This window comes from Pogona vitticeps, chromosome 4 (genome assembly GCF_051106095.1).
Source record: "Pogona vitticeps strain Pit_001003342236 chromosome 4, PviZW2.1, whole genome shotgun sequence".
In the NCBI taxonomy this organism is placed as follows: domain Eukaryota; kingdom Metazoa; phylum Chordata; class Lepidosauria; order Squamata; family Agamidae; genus Pogona; species Pogona vitticeps.
This window is the reverse complement of record NC_135786.1, coordinates 229117054-229129632: the sequence shown is the minus strand read 5'-3', so window position 1 is coordinate 229129632 and position 12579 is coordinate 229117054. Positions and strand designations below refer to the sequence as shown.

General features: G+C 43.5%; 1 protein-coding gene across 10 annotated transcripts in view; it reads left to right on the top strand.

Moving 5' to 3' along the window:
- Nucleotides 1-12579, top strand: part of CYRIB (CYFIP related Rac1 interactor B) — a 101979-nt gene that overhangs the window by 19166 nt on the left and 70234 nt on the right. For 5 of the 10 annotated variants that reach the window (XM_078391650.1, XM_072999328.2, XM_072999336.2 and 2 more), the window contains exon 1: nucleotides 12321-12458. The exons of 3 other annotated variants lie outside the window; for them this stretch is intronic. The gene's annotated coding sequence lies outside the window, so the exon portion shown is untranslated. Of the gene's footprint in view, nucleotides 1-12320; nucleotides 12459-12579 lie in introns of those variants that run through there. 2 more of the 10 variants (XM_072999339.2, XM_072999332.2) reach the window with 2 other exon arrangements.

The window sequence follows — 12579 nt, the reverse complement described above, 5'->3', positions numbered from 1 at the left end:
GTTTGTACAGGTGAAGCTTTAGTTAAAAGCATAGATGTTGGTACAGTAGCTCCGGAGGTCCACACAGAGACCTGGCAGGGGACAAAAACCAGATACAAATAATCCATTGCCTGGAGTGATTCAGCCAGGCTTCACAATAACTTCTCAGCTATTCCATATCAGTAGCTATGGATGGAACAATAATTTAAAATATAAATCTGTTCTTCCACTTCTAAAGGAGAAGTCAGCTGTTTTTTCCAGAGCATCTTAACAGGATTTTTGCTCTTCTGTTGGCTTGTGACAGGACTTCTTCGGTGGTTCCCACCCCCGTCCTGCAGGTTCTTGTTACTGCATGATGCAGACTATCCCAGCATGCCCTGGCCTATGGTTTGCCCACCCCTGCTATTGGGAGAGGCACAGATCCCCACCACCACATGATGTTTATAAGGAGGCAAACATGATTGGCTGTCCCTGAGGAATCGGAAGCCCCTTACACGTGGTGAGCAGAATCCTTGACTGCTTGTATGGACCTATTTCAGGAGTGTTACCTTTACCTTATGAAATAGGTCATCATAAGGAGGTAAAGGTTCCCCTTGATATTTAGTCCAGTCGTGTCCAACTCTAGGGCGTGGTGCTCTACAGCGTCTCCAAGCCGTAGAGCCAGCATTTGTCCAAAGACAGTTTCTGTGGTCACGTGGCCAGTGCGACTAGATACAGAACGCTGTTACCTTCCCACCGAGGTGGTCCCTATTTATCTGCTTGCCTTTTTACATGCTTTCGAATGGCTAGGTTGGCGGGAGCTGAGACAAGCGATGGGAGCTCACTCCGTCGCTTGGATTCGATCTTATGATGGCTGGTTTTCAGACCTTGCAGCCCAGAGGCTTCTGCGGTTTAACCTGCAGCCGAACCATGTCCCTAGTTGTCATAGAGCACTCAAAAATTCAGAACTGCTCTTTTGGACAAAAATGCTGTACAGGGAGGGAGATGGCAGGGTGCATTTGTGGGTATGTGCATATTGCCAAAAAAAGTAAGGCATGTATCAGAGAGAGAGAAAGAGAGAGAGAGAGCAAAGACACTCAGGTGTGTTTGTGTGTATAAATGCATGTGCTAATTTCTACATACAGATTAAAATGTAGACATTGTTGGAATTTAATAGCATTCCAATGCATCTCACTTGAATAGGAAAGAGGCTGTGGCCAGGTGACCTGTAGCTCTGCGGAGTGTCCAGTCCAAGTGTTAAGCTCCTGCTCTTTTTCCTTTTGGTTTTTTACCCTGAAATCAAACATGGGCAGGACAGCCTGTTGAATGGAGGACAACTTCCCAAGAAGTATTGCCCTTCTGCCGCTCTTATCAAATAGAGGACTGTCCTCCTTAAAAGGGGGCATATGGTCTCCCTATGACATGGTGTGCAATCCAGCAGGGCTAATATTGGGTGGCAGCCTTTGCAGGAAGAGAAAGCAGCATGTAGACGTTCTGTTGCATATACAGTCGTGCCCCGCTTTACGATTGCCCCACATTACAATGAAACTGCATTACGACGACGTTTTTGTGATTGCTTTTGCGATCGCAAAACGATAGTCTGAATAGGGTTTTTTCGCTTTGCGATGATTGTTTCCCTGCTTCAGGAACCGATTCTTCGCAAAATGACGATTTTCGGACAGCTGTTCGGCGGTTTTAAAATGGCCGCCGGGTAAATAAAATGGCTCTCCGCTGCTTTCTGGGACGGATTCCTCGCTGCACAGGCACCGAAAATGGCTGCCCTATGGAGGGTCTTTGCTGGATGGTGAGTTTCTAGCCCATTGGAACCCATTGAAGGGGTTTCAATGAGTTTCAATGGGCTTTTTATTTTCGCATTACGACGTTTTTGTTCTACAGCAATTTCTCTGGAATGAATTAACGTCATAATGCGAGGCACCACTGTACTCTGAAAGGCTGAGCACTTGTACAGAAAGGCCACAAGCACCGGATGAGTTGTTTGTATACTTTTATTACCTTCACCCCAAATCCTAGCTCTTAGTTTCATTGTGTGTGTGTGTGTGTGGCTGTCTTTTAAGACTTAGTCCTTGGATCTCCTAGTTGCAGAGAAAGGTTTGATGGCAGCAGGAACCAGGCCAGAATCCAACACAGGTTTTAAAAACTCACACTTACAAAGAGTGTGTTAGTACTGTGGGAGGATGTGGTTCAACTTCCTCCAGACAGTCCCACACAGCCAGAGTACTTCTGCTTTCTCAGCCTCCTCTGTGTGCTCCACTTTTTGATGATATTGACTGACCCGTCATGCTGTCACTTTCTACACCTCCCCATCTTGCGCACTACCTTTGGGCTATCGTTCATCCTTACAGTAGATCTGCCTACTTCCAACCAGTCAATGTGCCAGAGATGAGAAAAGTTCCTCTTTTCGTGGACTACAGCTGCCAGTTGACTACAGCCCCAAACACATCTGAAACAGACAAAACATCAAACCCCTGGAATAAAATCTGACAATTAATGCACAATGCCCATTGCAAAGAATTTGCTTTTCCATTTCTGATGTGCATACACTGAAGTTCATTAGCTATGGTGCAGCAGCTCCATGCTTTGCCAACTCACTTGCATTCTAAAACAGACCCAAAGAGCAAAGGTGCTTCTCTTAGAACCCTCCACCAAAGCAAAATGATTTAGATTATAGGAGACTACGGGAGTCCTTCTGCTTAGCACTTTTTTGTGTGTGTGAACCCAATTCGATCCTTTTCTCGCCACTTTTCTTACTGCCCTAACCTAATCTAAAATGGTGTTTTGCAGTCAGAAAGTCCTAGATTCAGTCCTGAAATCCTCAGACAGGGCTTTGAAAGAATCCTGCCCCAAACCCTAGAGAGCCATTGGCATTTAGTGTGCACAGTATTGAGCAATCTGGACCAATGGTCCGATGTGGTACAGTATAAGGCCAATGTCTTGCTCCCTCCACACTAGCCTTCCAGCTTCAAGGATGATTCAGGATTCCGTACAGTAGTCCATAACGGAAAATGGGGTATTTATTTATTAAGTCTATATAGCACCCAATTTGTGCAAGTGCATTACTCTGGCGGTTTACTGTCAACTAAAACAATACATATAAGTAAAACAGAACATAAAATAGCAGTTAACCGACAGGTCAAGAGGCAGAAATAATCAGAATAAAATGCGGCAAAACATACAGAGCAGCGGGAAACAGATCAAACAATAAGAACTCTCTATAAAATAATGTTTTTCAAAGATGTTTTAAAAGTTGGGAGAGAAGGGGCTAGGTGCATTTCCATTGGTGGTTGATTATACGTGTTGGGGCCACAGCAAAGAAGGTTGACCTCCAATGGAGGATCTCTTGGCCTCCCTTGGAGTGGCTACCTGGAGGATCATGATCTGAGAAGACCTGGTGGGTTGGGTGGATGACCTTAGGAAAAGACCCTTCAACAAATATTTGCTTTCCATTTCTTAAAAATAACAAAAAGGTGGAGATTCAGTGTCTCTCTCATGCACATGCATGCTTGTGGACCCTTTTATTTTTTAAAAAATAGTGGTGTAAACCAGTGGCTTATCATACATAATACACACTCCTTGTGATGTGTGTAACATACGAGACCAATCTATTCGAGAAACTGGCTTAGATCATAATAACAATTTTCTCACCTTAGTGAATAGGCGTGGTTCTCTCTTGCCCGCTCTGGCTAGAACCGATTGCAAGAATTTGTCACAGGCTCTAGCTGTTACGTTCCTCTTTGGCACTTACCTTATGGTGCATTAAAGGTCTGGAAGGCATCCCATTTACTGTACTCCTTCTTTCTGGCCTCATGATGAGCTAGATAACATCTATCTCTCTTCCACATGCACGGAAGGTGGGAAGCAACCTCTACAATGACAGTGACAGCCTTAGAGCACAAGTGAGTACAGGATCTATATTGTGTTCGTTCTCTGCAATTTAATAAGGCCACATCCTTGGAAGTACAAAGAAACTAAAAAGCTAGTGTTATAGTGCAATAGGAGTCATGCCATCCCCCACTAAGTTAGAAGCATAATGTAATGTGGTTCTGTCTCCGTTGTTGGAAAAGGGAACTAATTGCAAATACACTTCTCCCTTGAATTGAATGGGTCTGTGTAGCATGGTTTTGGATATGCACAGATTTTTAATCAATCAATCAATCTGTCAATGAATATTCAATAAATAACCATTCAATAAATACTGTGCTGCTAGACACTCAGAACTGGGAGCATGAGTTCAACACCAAAGGTGTCGAAGTGGTCTACTTACTCTCAAACACAACATCTCTCAGCCTCCCATAAAGACCTGGAAGGCGCTTTCCACACCCTACCGTATGAAAAGGATTGTCAAGGCTGTGGAGGAGAACCCCAATAGAGAGAACTATTCTGTGTGTGAAGGAGAGTAATCTGTTTATATTTTGTAGTTATGTTTTTAGAGGCATACGAGTCATACATGGATTATGTACATGGGGGTCCGGTGCCCCTAACCCCAGCATTGTTGAAGGGTGATGTACTTATTTGTTTCAATAATGTGCTTCCAGGCTGTGTGATTGATCACAATAATCTCTTTTTGCTACTGTGTACCCTGCATGAAAACGCTCTCTTCCTCAGATGGATATGGTTTGTATAATCCTTGTGGTTTTGCTTCCTGTATTTCGAAGGCGAGGCAGGAGGAAGAGAATTGTTCCTCCCTTACCAGCCCTCTTACGAGAAGTTCATTCTGTGGCATGTTTTCTCATAGCAAGAATTGGGCTGGCTTTCCTTCCTCACCATAGAAGAAGTCATTGGTGTTGCATCAACAGCCCGGGAGGGGAAGACGGATCAATTCACATACTAACTATGAATAAGTTTCTTTCTATTAGGTATGTCAACCTATCGACCCAGTTCTTATTTTTGTATGCCTTTTAACTTATGAGGGATAAGCACTACAATAAATAGCTTGCAAACAAGGCAAGTTCTTCAGTGCACCACAAATCATCATCACGCGTAGATGTTCTAAAACTTGGGGGCCTAGAGAAGAAGGCAAGACATTCTCTTGAATCCAAAAAATACCAGCTAGTTGTAATAGCCATGTTGTTGTTGTTGTTTAGTCGTTTAGTCATGTCCGACTCTTTGTGACCCCATGGACCAGAGCACGCCAGGCCCTCCTGTCTTCCACTGCCTCCCAGAATTGGTAGCTTTGATGACCTGTCGTCCCCTTTTCCTCTTGTTGGTAGCTTCGATGTAGCTTCGAATTCATGTTGGTAGCTTCGATGACACTGTCCAACCATCTCGTCCCCTGTCGTCCCCTTCTCCTTTTGCCTTCAAACTTTCCCAACATCAGGGTCTTTTCCAAGGAGTCTTCTCTTCTCATGAGATGGCCAAAGTATGGGAGCCTCAGCTTCAGGATCTGTCCTTCCAGTGAGCACTCAGGCTTGATTTCCTTTAGAATGGATAGGTTTGTTCTCTTTGCAGTCCAGGGTTACTTGAAAGCAAATTGTTGGCAAAAGCAAGATGTAGATTGTATCTCTGATGCTAAACAAGGCATAGCTGCCAAAGTATCAGCTTATACTCTTTGCTCTCCATTTACTCACCTCTATGGGGTCCTCTGTTACCATGGCATTAGCCCGTTCTTTTTGGCTTAGAGCAGAGGAGTGGGGGGCAGTAGGGTAAGCTGTACATCAGCTAAGGAAGAGGTTGAATTTGGCTGTCCCATGGGGATAAAAATTCAGTTGAAAGCCAAATTGGTAGTGATATCTAGTGGTTGGATGAGATGGAAACCTCATGTCTAGACCTGATGAAGAGTCTTGTAGGACTTGAAAGCTGGTCTTGTTTCCAACTTTGCTAGCTCAGATGCTTGTTTTTGCTCAAATGTATCCATGATATATTTTTTTAAAAAAATAGAGCTTAAAATATTAAACAGCTTGTCATTTTCTCTGTCAGATAATGGCAGTATTCTCTTACAGTAGAAATGCTTCCTTTATTTTTTATATGCTGACTGGGCGATTTGGGGATTATAATCCAATTTTTTAAAATAAAAATAAAAATAAAAGGAGAAACATTTCCAGGTACTGATTCAGACTAGATGACCTTGGTGGTGCCAGCCATGCTGACTTGACTCTTTTCCATGAGCATCGCAGAATGGCTTGCTTCTAAAAGCTGGCAGAAATGAAAACTGAAAAGCAGTACTGCAGACAAAACAGTGTGCCAAGGTCAAACGAGCTCTTCTCTTTCAAGATATCGCCAAGGGTTTCCTGATACCAAAATGGCAAACAATTGTAAGGATGTTACTGAACTCTGATAACTGAAAATTAGTTACAAACTCCTCTTAGTTACAAAATCTCCCTCCATTGAAGCAAGATTCTGTATACCAAATTGGTTTTTTTTTAAACTTTTCTCCTTAAAATAAGACTGCCATCTCTTTAAACTGTCAGTTCATGGAGTTTGGGCTGTCGCCAAGCTTTCAGGCAAAAAGAGTAAACCATCGAAGGTTTTATTGCAGATTAGAGAACAGATTTATCTCACTGGTTTGCAGCACCAGCCGTGAGCTGAGGACAGCATCTTTTGGCTTATCCGATTATTCTTGGCAGTTTGTTTGCAGTCTCAATTTAAAAATAAAAGGTGGCGGGGGGGGGCAACCTTGCAACTTCCCGATGTATTTATCTATAGATTTTCTACTACCCTGCAGTCAAGAAGAATGTGACTGTTGAGATCTTAACCAGGATATTGGCCCTTCCATTGAAAAAGGTCCCTGATCCCAGTTTCAAATAGCAATGTTCTGAATGTGGCCAACACATTGACTGGAATGCTGCCTCTTAGATCACTTAAATCGGAGGTGATGGATGTGTGGTCCTTCCCAGTAGTGTTGTTGGACTATAATTCCCATCAGTCCTCACCAGCACAGCCAGTGGTGAATTGATGGGAGTTGTGGTTCAGCAATATTAGGAAGACCACATATTTCCCATCCAAGGGTTTCTGTCATTGCTTTGCAGCCAACAGTAGAATCGGGAGCGTGACGCTGGATCTATCTATTTGAGAACGTTTCTGCATTGCTTTCTTTTTTAAAAAAAGTACTGTACCGAGGTTGTTCACAGTGAACAATGCCAGTAAGCATAAAACAGTAACAATAAAATAAAATAAAAAAACACATTTTATTCAAAACCAGAATAATTGATTACGGTGTCAGTTAAATGCTTGGCCAAACAGCTAGGTTTTCAGCTGATGGTGGAAACATCCAGTCCTTGCAGCCCAGTTGATCTTACTGGAGAGGCATAGGGTTAGGGTTAGAGGCATAGACGTAGATATGGATGGGCAAGATCCCATCACGATAAAGATCAAACTTAGTTGTGGCCATTTTGTGAAAAGTTATCTCTCCAAGCAATCAGTTAGCAAATCACTTATGGAGTGCTAAGTGTGCATTCCTTTCAGCACTAACTGTGCAGTGAGAGAAACCCAAAGGATTAAGATCAGACTGAAGTCACGGCTGAGATCCAGATCAGACCATGTAGAGGTGAGGAAAGGCCATCTATGTCTGGGGAGACTGTAACACTCTCCTGACTTCTTAAAAAAGGAAGTTGTACTGTCGGAAGAAACCCTGTGATGGACATTTCAGGGGTCTGGGTCTGTTTAAGGTGGAGAAGATAAAGCCAGAGGTGTTGCAATCGTCATATTCAGATACCTGAAGGGCTGTTATGTGAGAATAGGGCCAACTTGTTTTCGGTGGCTTTGGAGGGTAGGACCCACACTAATGGAAGTAAATATTTTGGACAGGGTCTTGAAGGTAGGCATTTTGGGGCAATGGAGTGAGGCTACCCTGGAAGGTTTTGAGACAGAGGTTGGGTGGCCATCAGTTAGAGATGCTTTGATCTGGACTCCTGCTGGGGTAGAGGGTTGGACTAGTTGACACGGGTGTTTCTTTCCACCTTTACAATTCTAAGCTTCTCAGCCTGGGGGAAATCCTACAATTGTTACAATTGGATGACAGTGTTTATCCTATTTCTCAATAATGAGTCAGAACAGTGTAGCAGTTCCACATAACTGTGGAGATGGTCTCTGTGTTGTGTCCTGGGCATTCCACTACCCTTTCAAGATATAACCCTTAACAATCACACTGTATTCCTCTGTTATTCATCGGCCTGTTGCCCAATGAAGACAAACATTGTAGATTTACAAGATTTGTAGCCATATCACAGGGACCCTTCTACCAAGCCCTATATTGTCAACACTGATGAACAGTCTTTTGTGTACAAATCCTTCTTAACTGCATCTAGAGGCACTGAGGGCTTTTCTGCATTGTGCTTTGCCCATAAGCTATGAGTGCTTCCTTAAGAACAGGTCTCATTCTGTTGACTGAAGCCCTTTCCCCCCTGATCCATAGCTTTTATAGGCCAATCTTATCCATCTCAATTCAGGAGTAAGGCTGCATCAATGCAGCCTCTATGAACAATTTTACTTCTGCAGACAGATTTTGATGGAGTGAAGGGTAAGCAGTCTTGAAAGGAAGGCTAACACTTCTGCCATACCGTTTCAGAAACAGTGGTGTAAGGTGACATTTTCTCTAAATGCTTCCCAGTCAGGCAAACGGTTTCTTGTGACCTTAACAAACTTAAGATGTTTCTTGTGGGTGAGATGAGCATTAAGAGTTGGGAAGAGTTTCACTACCCAAATACCAGACCTTCAAATGGAGCCATGCCTCTAGCTAAGTCTCATCTTAGCTGCTGTGATGGTATTTATTAATATTAGTAATATTAATGATCAGTATTTATATCCAGCATTTCCTCTAGTGAACTCTTTTCCTTTATACTTTATCTTCTGAATAATACAAACTTGTGAGGCAATTTAGGTTGGGGGGAAATGAATGCTTTGTGGTCACAAAGCAAGAGGAGAAAGAAGGGGACGACAGAGGAGGAGATGGTTGGACAGTGTCAACATGAATTTGACCCAACTCTGGGAGGCAGTGGAAGACAGGAGAGCCTGGCATGCTCTGGTCCATGGGGTCACGAAGAGTCAGACACGACTAAACAGCAACAATAAGACACTTAATTTCCAACCCAACACTCATACTCTTAACCGCTACACTTCACTGTCCCATCTGTGCTGTCAATACCTTTTGAGTGAGGAGTTGCCTTCAAACTCCAGCTGTGGCTTTCCAGAAGCTTCAGGTTTTTCCCCTGCGAGCATAAGGGGGTCGCACAGTTCTGTTGGCTAGCCGTAAAGCCACTAAGCAAGTTCACAACTGAGGTGTGGTTGCAGGGAGTGGAGCTGGTTGCTAGTGCTTACGCTCAGCATCTCTGCTGTATTGGCTCTCATTAGGTAGGCAAAATCTCCAGAAGGCAGCAGTAGGGGCCCCCATGGGACAACTTTCCAATTGCTATATATATATTCAGAGAACAGAAATATATATATATTTCAGAGAGCAGAATGAACTCCCAGGAATCAAAGAGACTGAGTAAGCAAGCCTTACAGGCAGCCTTGTTTCTTTTTTAAAAGAAAAAAGTGCTGTCAGCCAACTTTGTCTAGCACAAGGCTATCTCTTTTTTTCTGGAGCAATTACTTTTTAAGCTCTTGCATAATAAAGCCGAGTTTCTCTCTTCCTCTTGCAACAGCTAATAACAGAACCAACTGAAGTCCGGCAAATGTTTCGTCTCTTTCCTTTTGGATAAAGTGCATCCCCTTGCCATTTTTATTTCTTAAATCATTCTTGTTTTCCTTTAAGCTCAGAAGCACGGGCAAAAGATAGATGAGGACAGATGATTTGTGGTAGATCAGCAGGATTTCTGACAGCAAGAAGGAAATGATTTTTTTAATCCTAAACTATAATGCAGAATTAAAGGTGCGGTAGATAATTTTTTATGGGCAGGATTGCGAGTTGCATGTAATTCTGATGTTTGAAGCAAATCCTGGGGTACAGAAACCTTTTTTAACCCAAAGTGCTTCACCAGGCTCCCCCCTCCCAAAAATCAGTCACTAAAGTCTTTTAGCCTTGCTGGAAACCAGTATCAAAATGAAAAGTGACAATGAAATATTGTTAAGTGTAGTAGATGCCTGAATCTCTTTGTGTTTCTTAGATCTGAGGACAGGGGAGAGAGGAAGTCTGGATGATGAAATGAAAGTGAGTTAAAACCACACCTATACCATTTGAACTGGTTTAAGCTTCCTGATGCAAAACTGCATTGTTTCTTAAACAACTGTGGCCATGCCGTTGGAAGAATACAAAGATAATGCAGTTGTGCTAAAGAGTACTGAAACCATTTCCACCTGTCATTGGTATGATATAAAATCACCAAGTCTTATCCTTGAATTTGCTGACTAAGGGACTGCCACTGAGTTTCTGTGCTTTCAGGTGCCGTCTGATTGGTAAAAATTGATATGAAGGAGCCTCAGTAAATAATAAACCCATAAGGAGCAGTGGTGGCAAAAAAAAAAAGGAATTTAAAAAAAAATCCAAACTGGGATAATAGGGTTATTAAGCCAATCAAACAGAAACAAGAAGAGTACCAGACTAAGGAGGATGTGAACTCAGACAGGATGGAAAAAAAATTAAAGTTTATTATGCAGATTTGTGTTATCAGGGTAGATCAAATGTTTCTACCTTCCAGTTCCCAGCAAGACTAGGTAGGGCAGATTCTGAAAGTGGATAGATTTTATGTGTTTGAGACTGTTTTATCTTTTTGAGTGTACTCAAAGACTCACCTGCTTGTTTTGGGTATTATGGGCAATCAAGTCACTTCTGTGTTACTGTGAACTTAAGAGGGTTTTTGAGGTCCCTGGGATGTTCTAGGACTGGCTGAGGAGCCTGATGCCGAGGGAGGCCCGGAAGGAAAGAACTAGAAACCGGGCCTTCTCGGCGGTGGCTCCTCGCCTCTGGAATAACCTACTTCCGGAGATTCGCGCTGCACCCTCGCTGGGTACTTTTAAGAACCAACTAAAAATGTGGATGTATAGGCAGGCCTTCCCTTCCAGGTAATTCCTGTCCTCTTTCCTTTTTTTCTCTCTCTTTATTTGATTTATTTTGTATTTTTCCCATTGCAAAATCATTTAATTAATTAATCGTTATAAATTTTTCTTGAACTTGTTATGTTTTATGTTGTAAGCCACCTAGAGTGGTCGAAATGACTAGATAGGCAGGGTATAAATACAATAAATATTAATAATAATAATTTACAATTGTTCCCCACTGAATTTTTGTGGCTGAGCAGAGCTTTAATTCTTGCTCTCCTCAGTCCTAGTCTAATGTCCTGGGGTGGCAAGCCTTTGGCAGTTGTGATTTTGGACTACAATCCCCAGAATCCACAGCCTGTATTCGCAATGATAAAGTACTTGTGGGAATTAGCCTTGAAAAAACTTGGAAGTGCCAAAGCTCACCACCCTTGCTGGCAACATACCACACCGCCTTTCTATTTATCTGTTTACTTTGGTCTGCCATTCAGATGGGGCTCCCGAGATTCAGTTGAACAGCTGGTGTAATGAGCCTGGGCCTAACTGTTAGTTGTGATCTTTCTGCTTTTGATTATTGTTTTTATTGTGATCGTTTATAAATAGTTTAAAGAAACAAAGACTACAATGAGAGTCAAGTTTGGACCTGCCTTCCTGCATATTGACTGAAAAATAAGTCCAGTTTGGTTAAGAGATGCATGCTTATAGGTAAATGAAGAGATCTTATACCTGGAACAGGATTATAGACCTAGTTATCAGTATAGATTGGAATGCAGCCTTAGTATGTAAACTATTTAGATTTTGCTGTTAAGGAATGTTTGATTGCTATGAAACACTTTTTTCCCATTAAATATCTATTGTATTAAAGGAGCCTGCTGGGGTGAGTGGGATGCGCGCATGTGAGAACGGGAGTTTGGAGGAGGTAGCTGTGCTTATTTATTTATTTACTGTTTATTTTATTTATTTCCGATCAGATTGCTTTAGGTGGGGTTTTTTCCCCTTTTTTTCCTGACATCAGAGCTGCAGGGCTCCCATATTTCCTTCTCGCCTCCGTTTCCCCCGCGAGGGTGCAAATAAACGTAAGCCTTTTTTAAAAAATAAAAATTAAACCGCAGAGAGAAAAAGCAAATGCCATTAAACTTCCTTTCTACACTCGCCCGCCCGTGTCCTTTTTTCCACCTAGACGAGGCACCGCGAAACACGTGGTTTTCTTCCCCTTTCAGCCGAGAGAGGCTGGCTGGCTGGGGGGGGGGGAGAGGAAGCGAGTGCGCATGTGCAGAGCTTTGATGGGCGCCGCCGCAACCGCCCTCGCCTGCCGCACAACTCAGGAGGCAGCCGAAGCAGGAGCGGCTCAGGCTGCGCCTCCCGGTACATCCGGGTCACTGGGGCGCACGCGCGTGACGCACGCCCGGCGGCAGTTCGTCGTCGTCGCCGCCTCCTTTTTTTTTCCTTCCTTTTCCCACCTCTTCCCCCCCCTTCTCCACGGTCCCTGAGGGCGGCTCCGGCGGCGGCTGTCGCGGCTCCCGCTGTCCACGTCGGTCCCTCCCCTCAGCTTCGGGGGAGGGGGCAGCGCGGTGAGTATTTCCAAAGGGGATTTGGGGAAGGGAGGGGGCGGGAAGAAAGAAATACCTCACATTTCCCCCCCCCCCCGCGCCAAATGGCCTTAAGACCGCCCGCCCCGTTCGCGCTTCGGCC